Genomic DNA, 16962 nt, shown 5'->3' with positions numbered 1-16962 from the left:
GATCAATGAAAAAAGAATAATTTTCAAATTATTTCTTTTTTTAATAATTAAAAAAAATTATGAAAATCATTAAATACCCAAGTGATAATAATTATCTCAATATAAGTTTTCTATAAGAAATATTTATTAACCAATTAAATTCGTTAGATGAGTTAGAAAAAAATTATTTTTATAATAGAATTAAGAATATATGTCATATTTTAAATTTTTATTGAAAAAATTTGTAAATCGATGAAGATTTTTTTTCTCTTATTCAAGTTTGAATCTTGAATGAAGACCGGATATATAAAACGATTATTTTAAGTATCAAAAATATTTCTATTGGATCAATTGATGCCGGCAAACACTTTAAATATATTACAAAACCTGTGTCTTAAGTATTATTTACATCAACGAAGACAGGAGACACGTTTAGATGCCGCTTGATAAGATTTATTTTTCAGTCAAAACACGTCTTTCACGCTTCAACTATCATACTATGATGATCCACGTCTGATATCACACTTTTTTTTTTGATAACAAAAAAAAAGAATAAGGAAATCAAGAAAAAACCTTAAACCAAAAGTAAGAAAAAAATCACCACGACAAATTGGTATTTTTAAATCTTTCTTTTTCTACAAAAATCATTTAAACAGAATTTTATTATTAATAAACATTTTAATCAATATTTAATAAAACCCAAACTGGGCCTTACAATTATTGAAAACTTTACAAATAAGGCCTTATTGGGACTAAGGTCTAAAAATTTTTTTAATGAAAAATTAATATTTAATTATATTCTATTTCAATTCTTAATAATTAAATTAAATTTACCTTTTCTTTATTGTCAACACTTCTTAAAACACAGCACAAATTGGATTTTTTAAAATTTTTTATTAAAAAATTATTTATCCAGAGTAAAAGAAATAAAAAATTAATTTTTTCACCTTGGGGGGTTTTATTAGCTAACGAGAGAGCCACATTTGTGGCAATCTTAAGCATTTAAACACGTGATTTATGAACCTGAGGACCCCGAGAACGCGGCGTACTGCCACCGGACACGCCTCAAGGAGCACCAACTCAAGCGGAAATAAATGGCCGAGCAGCACTTGCAACTGTTGGCGATCTCACGTTTTCTTTATAATTCCCGAAACAATGTCTTTAACTTTTACAACATAATTTTGCGTACTTCTTTTACGCTCTACTAATTACTTTTTTTTTCTGTTTCTTCATGATTCTTGACACGTGATACAACCTTATTAATCTGACACATTCATTAAAATAAATAAAGAAATATTCTTACCAGCTTAATATTTGTGTCAAAATATCTGATAATAACGCAAGAAAAGAAGAACAATAAAAATTCAATTAAATTATAATTAGACTTTTCATTGAAATGTTAATGATTTTGTTCGAAAATTTTGTTGTTTGAATTTAAGAACAATACCTAACATAAAAAACATTTATTCCAAGGTAAATTTGCATCTTTAATTAAAGCAATTATTTCTATTAGATAATTTAGATAAGTTATAATGAAGTGTGTTCTGAATAATAAATTGATATTTAAAAGAAATGAGTCTTTAATTGTTTTTATGATGTTTACGTGATTAGTTTTGATTAAATAATAATGTTCCATCAGGTAACACAATAATGAAGATAAAAAAACAATTGATTGAATCTATTGTTTTCATTTAACAATGTACAACACAATTTAAATAATACGCTTATTTTTTTATCTTGAAAAAAAATAAATCGATAAAATAATCATTAAAAATTACTCATGTTGATGATAATAAATTTTAAATTCATTATTTAGTATCGTAAATAATTAGTAAACATTGAATAAGAATAAATGATTATGCACTTCTTCATGTTCAGAAGCCAAACAAAATGTTTCTCAATATTTCAAGGTTGCTGCCATTTTTTTAAACGAAATAAAAGTAAGTAAGTTTTATATGATCCATTTTTCTTGAACGAAATCTTATACAAAAAAAAATAATATTGACATCGTTGAGGTCTCAATCGAAGCGTATTAACGTCAATATAATCCGAAAGGAATTTAATTGAATTCAGATCAACTTCTTGTCATGTTGCTTTTCGAAATTCAGTTATCATGATTTATACAAGCTAATTTTAATTCGGTTAATAAAGCTTCTAAACAAAGGCTGTCTAACATGACTGAAATTTTTGAAAGAATATTCAAGAGCATCCTAAGAGATACTAAAAAGATAGAATGCAACATTAGAGCTCCATTTTATTTGTCCAACGAAAGTAACAATGAAATCCTTACTGTCGTAAGTTAACTGACTCATTGTGCTAATAAAGAAAGGACGTTTGAACTTTTGTATTTCTTTTTTTATATAAATAATTATAATAAGACTATTCAATCTTTCCCCACCACCTTTATTTCTATAGTCACCATGTCAAAGTCTGGCAATAGAGAGGTTCATTTCCTAACCAAAACGAAGGTCTTACTGTCAAGAGATTATCTGTATTTAATTTTTGGGGCTGGAACCCTAATTTTGAATACAATAGAACCCCTGTGTAGCATAACACCCAATACCACAACACTTCTATTACTGTATCAAGCCTACCACCAATGACGCAATTTCTTCTCTCCCCACTACCAAAATTTACAAGTCATAAGGACCAATGAGTGTAAGGCGGGGGAATACACTAGGCCTAGGGAACAAATTATGTACAATCATACGGGGGAAATTGGCCATATATATTTTATGCATGATTTTTTATACTTCTTATTGTAATAATTATAACAAGTGAAGCGAATTGATTAGTGAGCATGCGCACCCCTAATTTTGTGTGACATAATATTTTTTTTTTTTTTAAAAAAAAAGCTTTAGAAAATAAAATTTTCGATCAAAGTATGAAGTAATAATAAATAGAATCAAATGACTGCTATTGCAATAAAATAACGAGCCGAAAATAGCGCGATAAAAAAGTAGTCAGGCAGGAAGAAGATGTGAGAACCCGAAAAGCTTTTAAAATATGTAATAGCAATCATAAGGAATTTACGAGTCATTTTGGCTGATAAGATTTTCTCGATGTCTGGTAATTCTTTACTCTTTTTATCAAACTCAATATAATATATAATAACATTTAACGTAATAATTAATTAGCATTAATTAAATACCATACATATTACTTGAATGATAATAAAATTGTATATATTTACCATGTATTATACATTTATTTATATTTGTATAAGATGTTTATTGTATCAATGCGGTAATGTTTAAAGTTCAATAACCGAAACATTTCCGATGATGCAAGACAAGTCTTCGATACAGTATATAAAACTATATAAGAAGAAGAAGAAGGAGGAGGAGGAGGAGGAGGTATAAACTGCTAAGGAACAAATAAATTTATTTATCCGTTACAAACTGCGTGTTGCCTGCCGTATCCGAGTCTATTTATCAAGCCGGTTTATCTTGGCACACGGAGGCGCTGAGACCCTTTTCCTGCACACCAATCCTTTCGTCTTTTTGCTGTTGTTCCTCTTTTATTTAACTCCATTTTGATGTTCATTTTTTTTTACTCTTCTTTTTCGTTATAAGTATCGTTTGTTTTTGTCTTTTCTTATTCTCACTGTGCTTGGGCTTTTATTATTTTTTTCTGACGGTTTTTTTTTACTCTCAATTAGCAGTCGGTGTATACTATACCCTCTCAACAATAATAGGTAAATAATTTTAATTATGTTTTATGAAAATACGTTATTATTCTAATGTTATTCTTTGAGTTAAACGTTTGTTTTTATTTTAAATTTGATGGATGGAAAATATAAAAATTCTAATCTTAGTGTCTGTGATAAATAAAAAGTTAATCGCTTTTTGGTGTATTTTAATTAATTAAACAGTAATAGAATATCGTGACAGGAGTGCAAGATTAATTTTATTACAGAAAAAATATTTTCAATCATGTTATTTTTATGTAAAAACTCTTGTGACAATATTACCGCACGGCGTGCGGTAATGTGATCATTTCAAGCTTCATTACCCTAACTTTATGAATTTGAAAATAAAAATTTCTCCATCACTTTCATTCCAATAAGCCTATCATAAACAATTATTTATTATATCTTTTAATCAAGACATCACTATAATTAATATGTTCTAGAGTATGACTCATAGTTTAAATTAATTTATTAACCTCTATTGATAAGAAAAAATGATGACTTCAAAAATGAATGATTGAATTACTTTTAAGATTTAATGAGAAACGTGAAAAATTTTTTTTATACTAAAAAAATGCAATTTATGAACCTTGAAAATAAAATCCATGTAGAAGTCAAGAGTGAAATAAAGCTACAAAAATTTTTTCCTGTTTATTATCCTTGTTGTAACGAGTGTTTCAATTCATTATTAATTCCAAATACTTGAAATAATTTTTGAAATATATAAAATGAAGAGAAAAGAAAAAAAAATAGGCCTAGAGGTAAGAAAACATGATGTTGCGGCATATCTTGAGGTAACTTAGACACCACATATCCATGAGAATTTGCATCTCAAAGCAATTTTGCTGCCCAGAGCAGTAGGTACACGAGACCGGTTTATGGGAATAAGAAAATGACAAAAGGAAACAGATAGATAATCGTTTGAATTTTTTCCACATTTTTCATTAAAAAAATCACATTTTGCATACTTTTTATTGCATTTTTCCTTTCCTCACTGACTATATTATTGATAAAAAAAACAACTGATAATTAACTGATAATTATTTACAAATGTAAACATCCTGTAATTTATTCCAAATAATTAATTTTATTTCTACCCAATGAAACCTTTTTTTTTTTTTTGTTCAACAAAAACATTTTTTCAATCTCATTATCATTAAAAAATAATTTTTTTCCTCTTTGTGTAATTTTTTTCCCCCTGCCTAAAAATCCTTCCAAACTACATTTTTACACGTTCTAAAATTTTTTCACATGAGATTAAGATCCAGATCTAGAGTCTTAGTTAACGAATGATAAATGACTGTGAGTTTAAATATTTTATTCCAGTGAAATTTTTCAATAACAAAATAAAAAAAAAAATGGGTAATAACACAAAGAGGGGATTTTTAAGTGGAAAAAAATTCGGCAGGTGCAAAATGTCCGGCTTAGATGTTGCCTAAGGCAACTAGTTGGATGATTTTGCCATTATTCACAGTCTCAAGCTTCGACCAGAACTCGAAAATTATAGACAATGCGAATAAAATAAGAAGATAATGCGGTAAGGCACATAGCCTTAAGCTCTGATGTCCAATTGTGACTTATGGGGGAATAGTAATTGTGTAGGTGGCCTCAGATGCTTTAATTCAGTATCGTCTATACCCTTGAGTAATTCGTTTACTTTCGGGGTAAAAATGGTGTCTTGTAAAGTAACTAAAATAATTCAAGTTTCTATCAGAAATAATTTGAATAATTAATTCAGTTGTTTGAAGGAAAAAATTATTAATTAATTCGTAATTAAGATATGCTGTACAAATGTATTTTTACCCATCCCTAAGTTTAACTTTTTAACTAAAATTCCATTATTTTTTTCTCGTCTTGCTTCTGATGCATTTCAGATGTATGTCTGGTTTCGATCTCTTCCTTCCCTCTATTCTTCATCTCTCTCTCATTCAGTCTCTGTCTTTCCATGCATCATTTTATCCTTTTCCTTTTTATCTTTTATTTTTATTTACTCCCTTATTTACTTAGTAGCTCACTTACTCTCTTTTTTTTATTCTTTTTATTTTATTCATACTTTTCGGAATGATTAAAACACGCGTGTCTTCAATTAAAACTCGAGAGACACGTCTGTCTAATTATCCAAGTTTCGCACCAATTCTCACGTATCTCACTGACTTACCTAATTGTATTTTCTTAGTATTCACGAAAGTATTTGTCTGACGATTATTATTAGTCACAGTTTGAAAAAAATTTAAGGATATTTATGGGGATTTTTGGTTGAATATAATTGACGTTAATTGAACAATGACCCTAGAGAATTTTTAGAAACTACCTTCTAGGGAATTTTTGCAATTTGTTCCTTATTTCATTTTAACATCCAATAAGCTGGTGTTTTTTTAAAGAAATAAAAATCTAGACAATCTAGTAAGAAAAAAAAAAGTACTAGATAATTTTTTTACGTAATAATAAAAGTCTCTATAACATTGTTTATTTCGTTAAAAACACCAGAAAGTGATTTGTTACTTCATAGTTAGATTTTTGTTGAACCAAAATTGTTTATTAAAAAAAAACTATCTGGGTGAAATAACCCTAGTATATTACCAAGAATTTACTGAAATAAGTTAAAAATAATAAAAAACAAAAAACCACCTGGAATCGAAAGTTTATTTATCTTCCGAGACGTCAAGACTATCAATATGTATCTAAAAATCAAAAGACACACGATCAAAAGGTCGTAGAAACTACTAATATAAAGTTCCGATATAAATAGACTTGACCTAACTGTAAACCACATATAACCAACTACCTACATGTAATAATTGCACATAATCAAAAATTTTTATCACAGTAACTTTTATAGACGAACAATCATTTACACTTCGATCCCGTGATCTGTTTAAATACTAACGCGATACTTGGGGTAACTTATTTAATCTAAACAGGCGGAAATACACGTCTTTTATCCTCAGAGTCTATAACCATTCACTAGAGAAGGGTTTTGGGAAATTTCATTCACAGTTGCGATGATTTTTATATGAGCGTCTAGAGAGAAAAATAATAATGCTGAGAATTTCCTGTGTCAGTTATTAAAATTGTCTAAACAAACCAATGTAATCACTGAGTTTTATTAAAAATACCCTAGTATGCTTAAATATAGAGATATTTTTTTTTTGATAAAAATTACTAAAGATGCATTTGATATTATCTTTATGTTATTAAGAAAATTCCCTAGCATGATTAAGTGACATAAAATGGTATTCCTCTAAATAAATTATGTAGAGGATATTCTATAAGTATTTAAATTAAATAACATTATTGTTAAGTTGCTCAAAAAAAAATCCCTAGTTAACATCAATAATTTTGTATTAATAAAAAAAAATCCCTAGTGTGTCTGAAGTTAAACAAAAAAATATTATTGCAAATTCAAAGATTTGAATGCATTTTGAAAAAAATAAAATCCCCAAAACAAACAAAAAAAATCCCTAGATTGTCTAAATTGCGAAAAACATTTATTTCGTTAAATCTAACATTTAGAATGCATTTAGAAGCACGTTCAAGGTATACATAACGATGTAGTTAATCGACCTCTTATTATATCGTCATACATTACTGCTCAATTTCAATATGATTCATAGTTCATTTCTATTGTAGTATCGTTCACGTAATTCAATAGGTTATTTATATTATACTAAAAATAAGAATAATATCTGATAAATGAATGTTATAAGATGAAATCATGGTTATTAAAGTCAAGCTACGCAATGTTTGCTTAAGCCGATTGGAAATCGTTACGATGTTATCAACTTGAAAAAAAAAAAAAAATTTTAAACTCAATGTATATCGATGTATCAACATATATATATGTACATAGATATCTATGTATATATTGATGTGTATTAAAGTGAAGTTGAAACCCTGCGTTAAAGGGGCGTTACCGATTCGAAACGGTGAGACCACGATTTACGATCTCATCCCTCTCTTTTTCTATCTCTTTGCACAAATGGCAATCTGGTGAATTTATTATTGTATTTTTGCAATTGCCATGACTTGAGTAATAAGTTTAATATCGGGTAATAAATAAAATCTAACTACTACTTGTGAAATTTATAATGAGAAAATTAAAAGTAATTTTTTTTTCTTTACCTTCCACTTTTTTTTTTTTTATCAATTCAATTATTTTTTTTCGAGCACACGTTTTTAATTGAAATTCAGTCACTACAGTAGCCTTATGAATATTCAAAAACAAATAATAATTAAAAATATGACAACAAAAATTTGGAAAAAAAATTTTTTTGTCTAGGAATTTTTTTTTTTTTTTCACTAAAAAAAGAGTGATTTTTATTGAAAGTTGGTAACTATTGTAACTTTTTAGAGATTATTACTAAATATTGTACCAGCATAACTTAAATGAATAATTCATCATCGTGAAGAGTTATTATTCGATGACTACAGAATTTTATCACTTATTTACCACAATTACCAACAAAATAACAAAAAAATTACTAGATAAACATCAATAATACCTAGAAAAAATTTGAAAAACCCTAGGCTTTTAACAAAAATATTCTGTGCAATGAAATTACTTAATTTCAGGTGAAATAAATAATGTACACTATTTATGAATGAATATTGTGATTAAAATTAAATTTAAATCGATAAATGACTAAAAATCGATACATCAAAACCTGAATAAAAACTGAAGTCATTGAAAGAAAAAATAAATTACAAAAACATATAAATTAGAATAAATAATCATATCGAGTAAGTACATTTTTAAGATAATTCCAAACCTATCATTAACCTCACACAGTCGTTATTATAATCTCCACCTGTCCATTATCTCATTTATTTGAACAAATGCTGTATTACGCACAATACCGGGTATCATAGTAAATATATATATATATACATATTTGATATCTAATTATACGTACTTCTAATTTCTTCGTTCAGTGTCACTATCCATTCTACCGCTATTCTGGTTTGATAGAAAATTAAATTACAGTCACTGTCAACTTTGGAACTAAATATACAAAACTCTCAATTATAAAGTTTAAAAATAACAAATGAACACTTTTTAAACAACTGACTTGAAACGATGAGAAAAAAGAGTATATATAGTTGGCAACTAACGAGGTATCATTGTAACCTTTGAATCTTACATTTTAATAATTTTTCATTGATTGATTTTTAATACAATTTCTTTGCTTAAGACATTAGAAATTCATTAGAAATGAGATTTTTGGTACAAAGTAATTAAAGTCATTAACAGAAACATTGTTGTGGTATATCTTTTTAATTACATGATTAAAGATTTGGCTCGATTTCGAATGAGTTTTTTGAAAAAGTGTCTTATTTTGATCTAGTGAGAAAAATAGTTTTATTCGGTATAACTAGAAGGCGCTCGTTAAACATTGAATTAATTAATTTGACGTGTTTATTAATATTTTAATTAATGATGAATATTTTATAACAATAACATAAAAAAACACAATAAAAATTTTTTCAAGTTGGCATTAGTATCCCTAGGGATTTTTTCAACTAAACGATTTTTCTCACTAGATTAAAAACACCGATAGAAACATTTGTATCGGTGCTTTCTAAATAGAAAATACTCGTTTTGTTAAAGAGAGTCTTTATTGATTATAGAAAAAGTATGGAGTATTTTCTTAATAATTGTTCTGTACATATTGAATAACGATTATTTCCCTAACTTTCTGTTAATTACATAAAATCGACCATCTTAGTACGAAGAAGGAAAAGATAAGTGAAATTTTTCACAATGAAAATATCCCTAGATCACATTAAATTTAATAGAAAATAATATAACAAAATTTGCATTATTTTGTGGAAAAGTGTTTTATTGGAGTGATTAAATATTAACTAGCTTATGATGAATGCAAACAAGAGACATGTGTTTTTCAGATCAACAAGAATGTTTGCTATAAAACTACCAAATCTATTTGAATAGATTTACGGTATTTTTATTAGAGATAAAATAAAAATTACTATATTTAGGTCAAGGTCATATTTGACAACATCAAAAAATTAAATTATTTTTAAAAACTAGGGATTTTTGTTTTTATTTAAAATTATATTAAATAGTAATATAATTTTCTCCTATCAATTTACTCTTTACAACCTAAAATATTTTTAATCGGAAATATTAAAAGAAAATGCCAATAATGAAAATTAAAAATCCCTATAGAATCAATTTCTAATCGAAATTTTTGTTAAAAAAAATTATTTCAAGTAATTCTAGGGTAGAATTGGAATGAAAAATTGTGTTGGTACTAATAAATTAACGTTATCTTTTTAAACAACTCTTAACTAGTAATAAAATAATTAAACATAACATAAAACAAGCTAATTATCAATAACCATTATCAAACATTCTCTTTATTTACTAACAATTACCAGCTTGATAAAAAAAAATGATTATTGGCTCTAGGAAAGATCATTTAACTATTTAACGACAATTGATTGGTTGATTTCATCATTACATTCACTTTAAACTTTCGTTCTCACGCCTTTCAATTGATTTTGACCAATAAAATGACGGAAAATTTTCCGCAAGTTACAAGAGGGAGGTGTGAGAGCTATAATGATTATCAGAGCGTGCTAGAAAATACTTATACTATGTAGTTGTGTGAATATTAATTAATTACAGTCTATAAACTTACCTATAGATTAAATTATAATCCAACTTAATAATTCACTATTATTTTTCCTCCATTTTTTCATTCCAACAATTTCCCATCTTTTCTTTTCTCAAAATGTTATTTTTTCCCTTTGCCAAATTATAAATTTTTTTTTACCCCACTTGTTACTGTACGTAAATATCAATGATAACGGTGATGTCGGTTTTTGTATTCACAATTATATTATTCCATCAAGAACTAACAATAATTTAAAAAGACGTGAACGTGTAAACTGTGATTTTCTCGATAGCCACAGCCGCTTCTGCATCACAACAAGCTTTAAGACCCATATAATTTGAGTGCATAACACATTCAGCCCTGTTTCTCGCCCTTAATTCCCTCCGGCAGCTCGAGACACACACGTTTTTATAAAAAAAAAAAAAAAAATTTTAACCTTAAAATAAAAATTTTTTCAAATCAAAATTTCCCCATTTTTTTATCCTAAAACTAAATTCCTCTATTCAATCACTGATCACTGAAACTTAACACTCAAAAATCACTAATCACCATCACTTCACAATTACCCCAAAAAGAAACTAGAGAAAAATGCAAAAAAACACTAGATATTATTTTGAATAAATCTAGGGAATTTTTTTGTTTTTTTTTTTTTAACAATTATGTTATTTATGGATAATAATTGTTAAATTTGTTGAAATAATGTAAATGACGGATTTGTAAGCGCTCGAGTGGCGTTCGTGAGATGGTGCGGACCGCAGTGAGCGACGCATGGCCACGCAAGACACCGTGAGGCCCGAGAAGATTGAGCGCTTCAGAACAACGTAAGAAAAAGAGTGTGAGCTGTTGGCGTTGCTTCACTGACTGATACTTCCACCAAAAATACATCATTTCACTTCTCTATCTTTTTAATCCTCCTTTCAATAAGATAATGCCAATGATGATCTAGATCACAGGGATATTAATTTTTTTTGTTTTATCTAAATCTTGGAATTTATATTTTATCACACACACAAGGAGAGGGGTACACACATGTAGATCGACGGCTTGACTCTTACAAATGTATGTACATGTGTAGATATAGGTGTGTGATATATTGAGGGTCAAGAGGGTGAGTATTGAGGATCCGTGAATTCCGGATATCCTAGAAGCGTCTAAAGAGTCAGGATGAGTCCTGAAGACTGGTTGAAATGCACCTGGCGTGTCCTGGCTTTGAAATCATCTTCCTCCTCCCTCCCGACCCCCTGACTCCCCACTGCCGATACACACTCATGACGCAAAGATATACGTCAGGCCAATCTTAAGCCATGCGAACTATCTTGAATTTCTGGAATATATATTTACTAAGCTCACGTAGTTGATACATAATCTATCTTTGCGTGTACAAACTAATTTCGTGGGTAATTGCTGCTATTAAGATATTTTTAGCTGAGGAAATATCATTATTGGATAAATATGCTGATAAATAAATTTTTTATTGCATTCTTTTTTAGTGTGATTTATTATTTTTTTTTTTGATTTTGAGAATCTAGTGATTTTTACCCTTTTTTCAAATCGCTTTCTTCACTGCTGAATGAATAAATTTTTTTATTATATTTTTTTCTTAGTGTGATTAATTCTTTTCTAGGGATTTTTTTTTATTTTGTTGCATTTTTTGAGTATTTTTTAGAATCTAGGGTTTTTTTTAATCTTTTTTTTTTTTTAGTAATCATTCAACATTGTGCACTATTTCATTTCAAGCAATCACTTTTAATAAAAAAAAATGTTGAGGGTATTATTTACTGTAGGATAATAACCAATTAATTGTGTTATTGCATTTCTTACATTCCACGGTTCAATTTTTCATTCACTTCAAATTCATTTGTATGTTTCATTTTTTTCTAATATTTTTTATCACTCAATATTTTGATTCTTTTAATAATTCATGTAATAAATAGAAGTCTAATCAAAAATTCGTTAACTCAATGATTATAATAAATATTGTAAAATATTGTAATAAATAGTGAAGTTATTTTGAAAGAAAAAATTTATCAAAAATGATAGGATTAATTTAAAAGAAATAAATATGACGTTTGATGTGCACTAGTCTCAGTCGTAAACTAAATATTAACGAATTACTAAAGCGTTGCTAACAAATTCTGTCGTTTGTCAATCTACATATAGATGAAGATATATACATATTTTTTTCTGTTTTCAAAGCAATCATAACAATTCAAGACACTTTATATTTAGAAAATAACCACTCAGTACATGACACTGCATTCATACAGTGTCATATTGTATTTACTAATTTTATAAATAAAATATCAATTTGTTATTCTATATCATTCAAATAATTTCACTAGTATTTTTTTTAATAAAAAAAAATTGTTCTAAACTTAACAAAAAAAAATTTACTTCAACAATATAATAATTAATTCTGTATTTATATTTATTTATTCGAAGAATAAAAAAATTGAAAAACAAAATAAAAAAAGCTCCTAAATTGATTCAAAAAAATTAATCAAAGCTCAGAATTCCAAGTAATAACATATAAAACGACCTAAACAATGAATTCGAACACGCGACGATGGCGCCAGAATTTATTAATTATCACAAAGTACTCGACTGTCTCGTGAGCACATAAAAACACCCAGAAATAAAAGTAATTCAATAGAATATTAAACTTGCGTGCAAATGCAAATTAAATCCGTCATGGCGGTCTCAAATGTCTTGATATTCTAGGGAATTTAATCTCCAATCAAGACATCCCGAAACAAAAGGTGTAATTAAATTAATATTTATCCACAAATACACTCACCATCTGAAACAAAAAAAAAAAGAAAAATGTCAATTGTTGTGAAAAAAAGTCATTTAATGGGAAAAAATATTTAAAAAAAAATTTTGAAAAATATTAATTAGTATTGAATTTTAACATATTTGTGATTTGCTTGTTCTTCGTTGATAATATCTCAGCAAATATTCAAGTTCTTTTGATGGAGCCGACGAAGACCATAACGATAAAACGAGCACGTAGTCCCAAAATTAAACAGGTCTACAAACAAGCTGAGACTTTCGATCTCTTAGCTTTTTCTCTCTCTCTCTCTCTCTCTCTCTCTCTTCTCTTTACTTTCTTTCTCGCTTTTTTTGACTTTCTTTTACACTTTTTTTCTTCAATATTTAAAGTTTAAAACCATCAAGTCGACACACCAACAGCTTGTAGCGTGAAAATACACGCCCCCACGCCCGGAAAGAGTATCTATGTAATTGGAATTTGTCGAGAGTATGCTAATCGATTATTGCAAATCTTTTTATGATGTGAATATGAATAGAATGCAAAGAAGATTAAAAGAAGAATTTTTCTCATCAAAACCTTTATTATCAATACACTGAAAAAAAAGCTTATAACCACATAATTATGTTAGACAAACATTAATGCCCTTTTTCAGTACATAAAACTTCTAATAAAACTAAAAAAAAATTTTTTTAAGATGCATTACAATTTTGAAAACTATCAATAAATCTTTCTGCGTATGTGTAAATGAATTTTAATTGCTGTAAAAAAATTTCTGCACATTTTCAAACGCATTCATATTCAATAAAAATTTACTATGCATGCTTAGCCAAATTTAACATTAATTAAAATGTATTGCGCATGTCTAATAAAATTTTGTAAATTAATATTTATAAACTTGATTTGTTTGAATATAAATAAATTCATTAATTAATTACAAAATAAATGAGAAGACATTTTTTTTTTGATTAAAATAAACTTTTTGTCATTTAAATAATGAAAATGATTCTTTTATCAGCGAATTTTTTGAATGGTTTAGTCTTTCGTATAATTTATGACATCATGATCCATAAACATGTAAAAAAATGGCCACTCATATAAATTATTATTCCCACAATAATCCATCGTAGGTCCCGAGAGCTTATGCCATGATTAATATCACGAAAGAAGTGACAGAAAACATTCTAAACTGACTTTCGCTCGAAATATTTTTTTTTTCCTATTCTTCAAGTGTGACACAAGTAAAAGACAAGAGTAGAGTGCATATCTGAGACTGGCGCCGGCGTTTAAAAGTTGTCACGCAATGGATTTTGTTTTGTCTGGACGTGAAGAATGTCCATTGTTCAATATGATTACCAATAGATACCACACATACTGGATGTTCAAAAAATTCACAATTAATGGCAGGTGATCAGCATTATAAAAACGTTTAACTCACTATTGTCACCACAATCGATACGCCATTTTAACATTAATTTCCATCAGATATTATTCAACACAAATTTATTAATCATTCACTATGTTACTTCAGTTAATATTATACTTTTAAAAGAGTTGAATATTTATAAAATGATATAATTTATCTTAATCTGTACGATTTTCACCAACTTAAGTTGACACCATTTTATGTACACTTTATGACTCCATCATCTTCTCATCTCTTCCACAAAGCCTGTTAATACGGAATGATTTAAAAAAAATTATTTTCTAGTCAATTAGTTATTTTTTTTAACCTTAAGAAAGATGAAGAGGTACATAAAATATGATAATGGACGCAAAAAATAGACATGAAAAGGATCTAGGCTCTTAGAAAAACCGCAGGAGGTCCAACTAATAGACGTGTAATAACGGTTGTCTTTTCGACTTTTAGAGATTTCACATCTCAAAAAGATGTGTTTAGATCTCTTTTTCAATTTCTTATGAATCTTTTAAAACCTCAAGTCAAATGTTTTAAATCAATTTACCTGGTTCTGTTGACTGCTGCTGTTATGGTGTTGACTTGAATCCTGGGGAGTGATGAAAAGTGATGTTTTTTACCCAAAACCTACAAATGTCAAGAAAATAATGTATTATTAAACGATTTATATTAGAAGTAGTAATGGTAAATATAAGTAATAACAATAACAAAAAACGTATTTTTATTAACGTAATAAATCTATTGCTGTGAATATTATTTCGTGTTACCATCAATTGGTAATCTTGATTTATTAATTAAAATCTTATATTTATTTGGTTATTCATCATGATAAAATTTATATATTTAATACATCTCTATTTAGTCATCATTAACTTTGACTAAAAGCACATTATATAAAACGAGTTGTGATATTAAAACTACCTGTCTTAAGAGATTTTATTTTATTTGTCAAAAAGACATTAATATTAAATTCCAAAAGATATCACATCGAATTTTTTTTATCATAGAAATATTCAGTAAGAGACTTATTTCTCTCTATTTGCCCTTATTGCACATACTTTGTGGTATTTAAAATAGTAAAATATCTACTACGCATGCGTAAATACATTTTTAAACCATCAATTTTGATTGAGCATGCGCATAAGCTCTTCAGACCTTAACCTTGAATTTTTTTTTTGTTTCTTTATTCATAATGATTTCAAATTAATTACTTTTCTATAATCACTAACAAAAATTATAATTTTTTTTTTCTCAGCATTTTTACTTCAAAAAAATCTAGATCACAGATTTCTACATTAATTTTTAAGAGTTATTATTTGTAAAGGATTATTGAAGTACAACGAAAGAAAGAGGCATAAAGTGAGAGGAAAGGGGGCCAAAGAATGACTTGGCGCCAACATTTACCCTTGGAAAGTGATAAATCTCAACTTAAATCGCATTACAAGAGAATTAAATCGAAATCTTACACATTCTAAAACCTTTTACCGACTCTCTCTCTCTTTTACTTGTTCACTTACAATATCACACGTACCAACAATCAATCTATAACTTAAACATTTCTTTTCATTACTTAACTTCACTTTTTACAGCCTAATAATAACTGTTTTTTGATAAAATTATTAAATCACAACTAAATATGCACAACTCATCACTTTGATTGAGTAAAAAAAATATTCCTTATACTCTAGAACTTTCTAAGGAAGAAAAGAATTTTTTCCCAAGTTATTATGGTAATAGTGGCAACAATGAAATTTATATTGTGATAAAAGAAACTGCGTAGGTAATGTAAGAATCTTATCATCGTCAAATCTCCACTCAGAAATGTCCGAAAAATCATTCCAGAGTCGGAGTAAGTTTCACATGACATTTTTAGAATACTAAACAAGTTGACTAAATGAAAAAATCAAATAAAAGATGGAAAAAATGAAGATAAATAGTCGCTTGGAATATTTTATTCATGCAACGAAGGATTTTTCATATTAAATGAAGGTATTAAGTGAACGTTTTTTGTTTTATTAAATAAAAAAAAAAAAAATCAAAGGTAATACGAACTCAACATCAGAAATTTCATACGTAACATGAGAACATGAAAATTGTCAATTATAAAGTAATTATAAATTATGTAAAAACGTCATGAAGGTAAAGAGTATTAATTTTTCAAAAGATTTGTGCTCATGTAAAAAAAAAAAAAAACATTCAAAAATCTTAACTGACTTAATCAATCTTCTTAATGAAAAAAAAAAAAAAACTGAAACATAACCTTGCATATAAGACTTTTTTTGCTCTCAATTTCAAAGTGATAAAAAAAAACCACTCAGCCAATTTGTCAAGTAAAAATAATGATAAATGACGGTTAACAATTTTTTGGAGGTTAATTAAAACCTAAAAAAAAATTTTAATAAGTGATTGTTGTATTTTCTTTTTGTTTTAATAGAATTGCATTAAAAAAAAAAATTTTATACAAAAA

At 27.3% G+C, this 16962-nt stretch overlaps 1 protein-coding gene across 3 annotated transcripts in view; it reads right to left on the bottom strand.

Annotated features, from left to right (window-relative positions):
• Positions 1 to 16962, bottom strand: part of LOC118063746 (uncharacterized) — a 39612-nt gene that overhangs the window by 20966 nt on the left and 1684 nt on the right. For 2 of the 3 annotated variants that reach the window (XM_035077896.1, XM_035077898.1), the window contains 2 exons: positions 15043 to 15122; positions 13106 to 13108 (listed from right to left, as the gene is read on the bottom strand). The gene's annotated coding sequence lies outside the window, so the exon portion shown is untranslated. Of the gene's footprint in view, positions 1 to 10332; positions 12191 to 13105; positions 13109 to 15042; positions 15123 to 16962 lie in introns of those variants that run through there. The other variant, XM_035077897.1, reaches the window with a different exon arrangement.

The sequence above is a fragment of the Chelonus insularis genome, unplaced genomic scaffold (assembly GCF_013357705.1).
Source record: "Chelonus insularis isolate UGA/USDA-ARS -01 unplaced genomic scaffold, ASM1335770v1 contig_146_pilon, whole genome shotgun sequence".
Classification (NCBI taxonomy): Eukaryota; Metazoa; Arthropoda; class Insecta; order Hymenoptera; family Braconidae; genus Chelonus; species Chelonus insularis.
The sequence above is the reverse complement of the archived record's forward strand: the minus strand, read 5'-3'. Positions and strand labels throughout refer to the sequence as shown.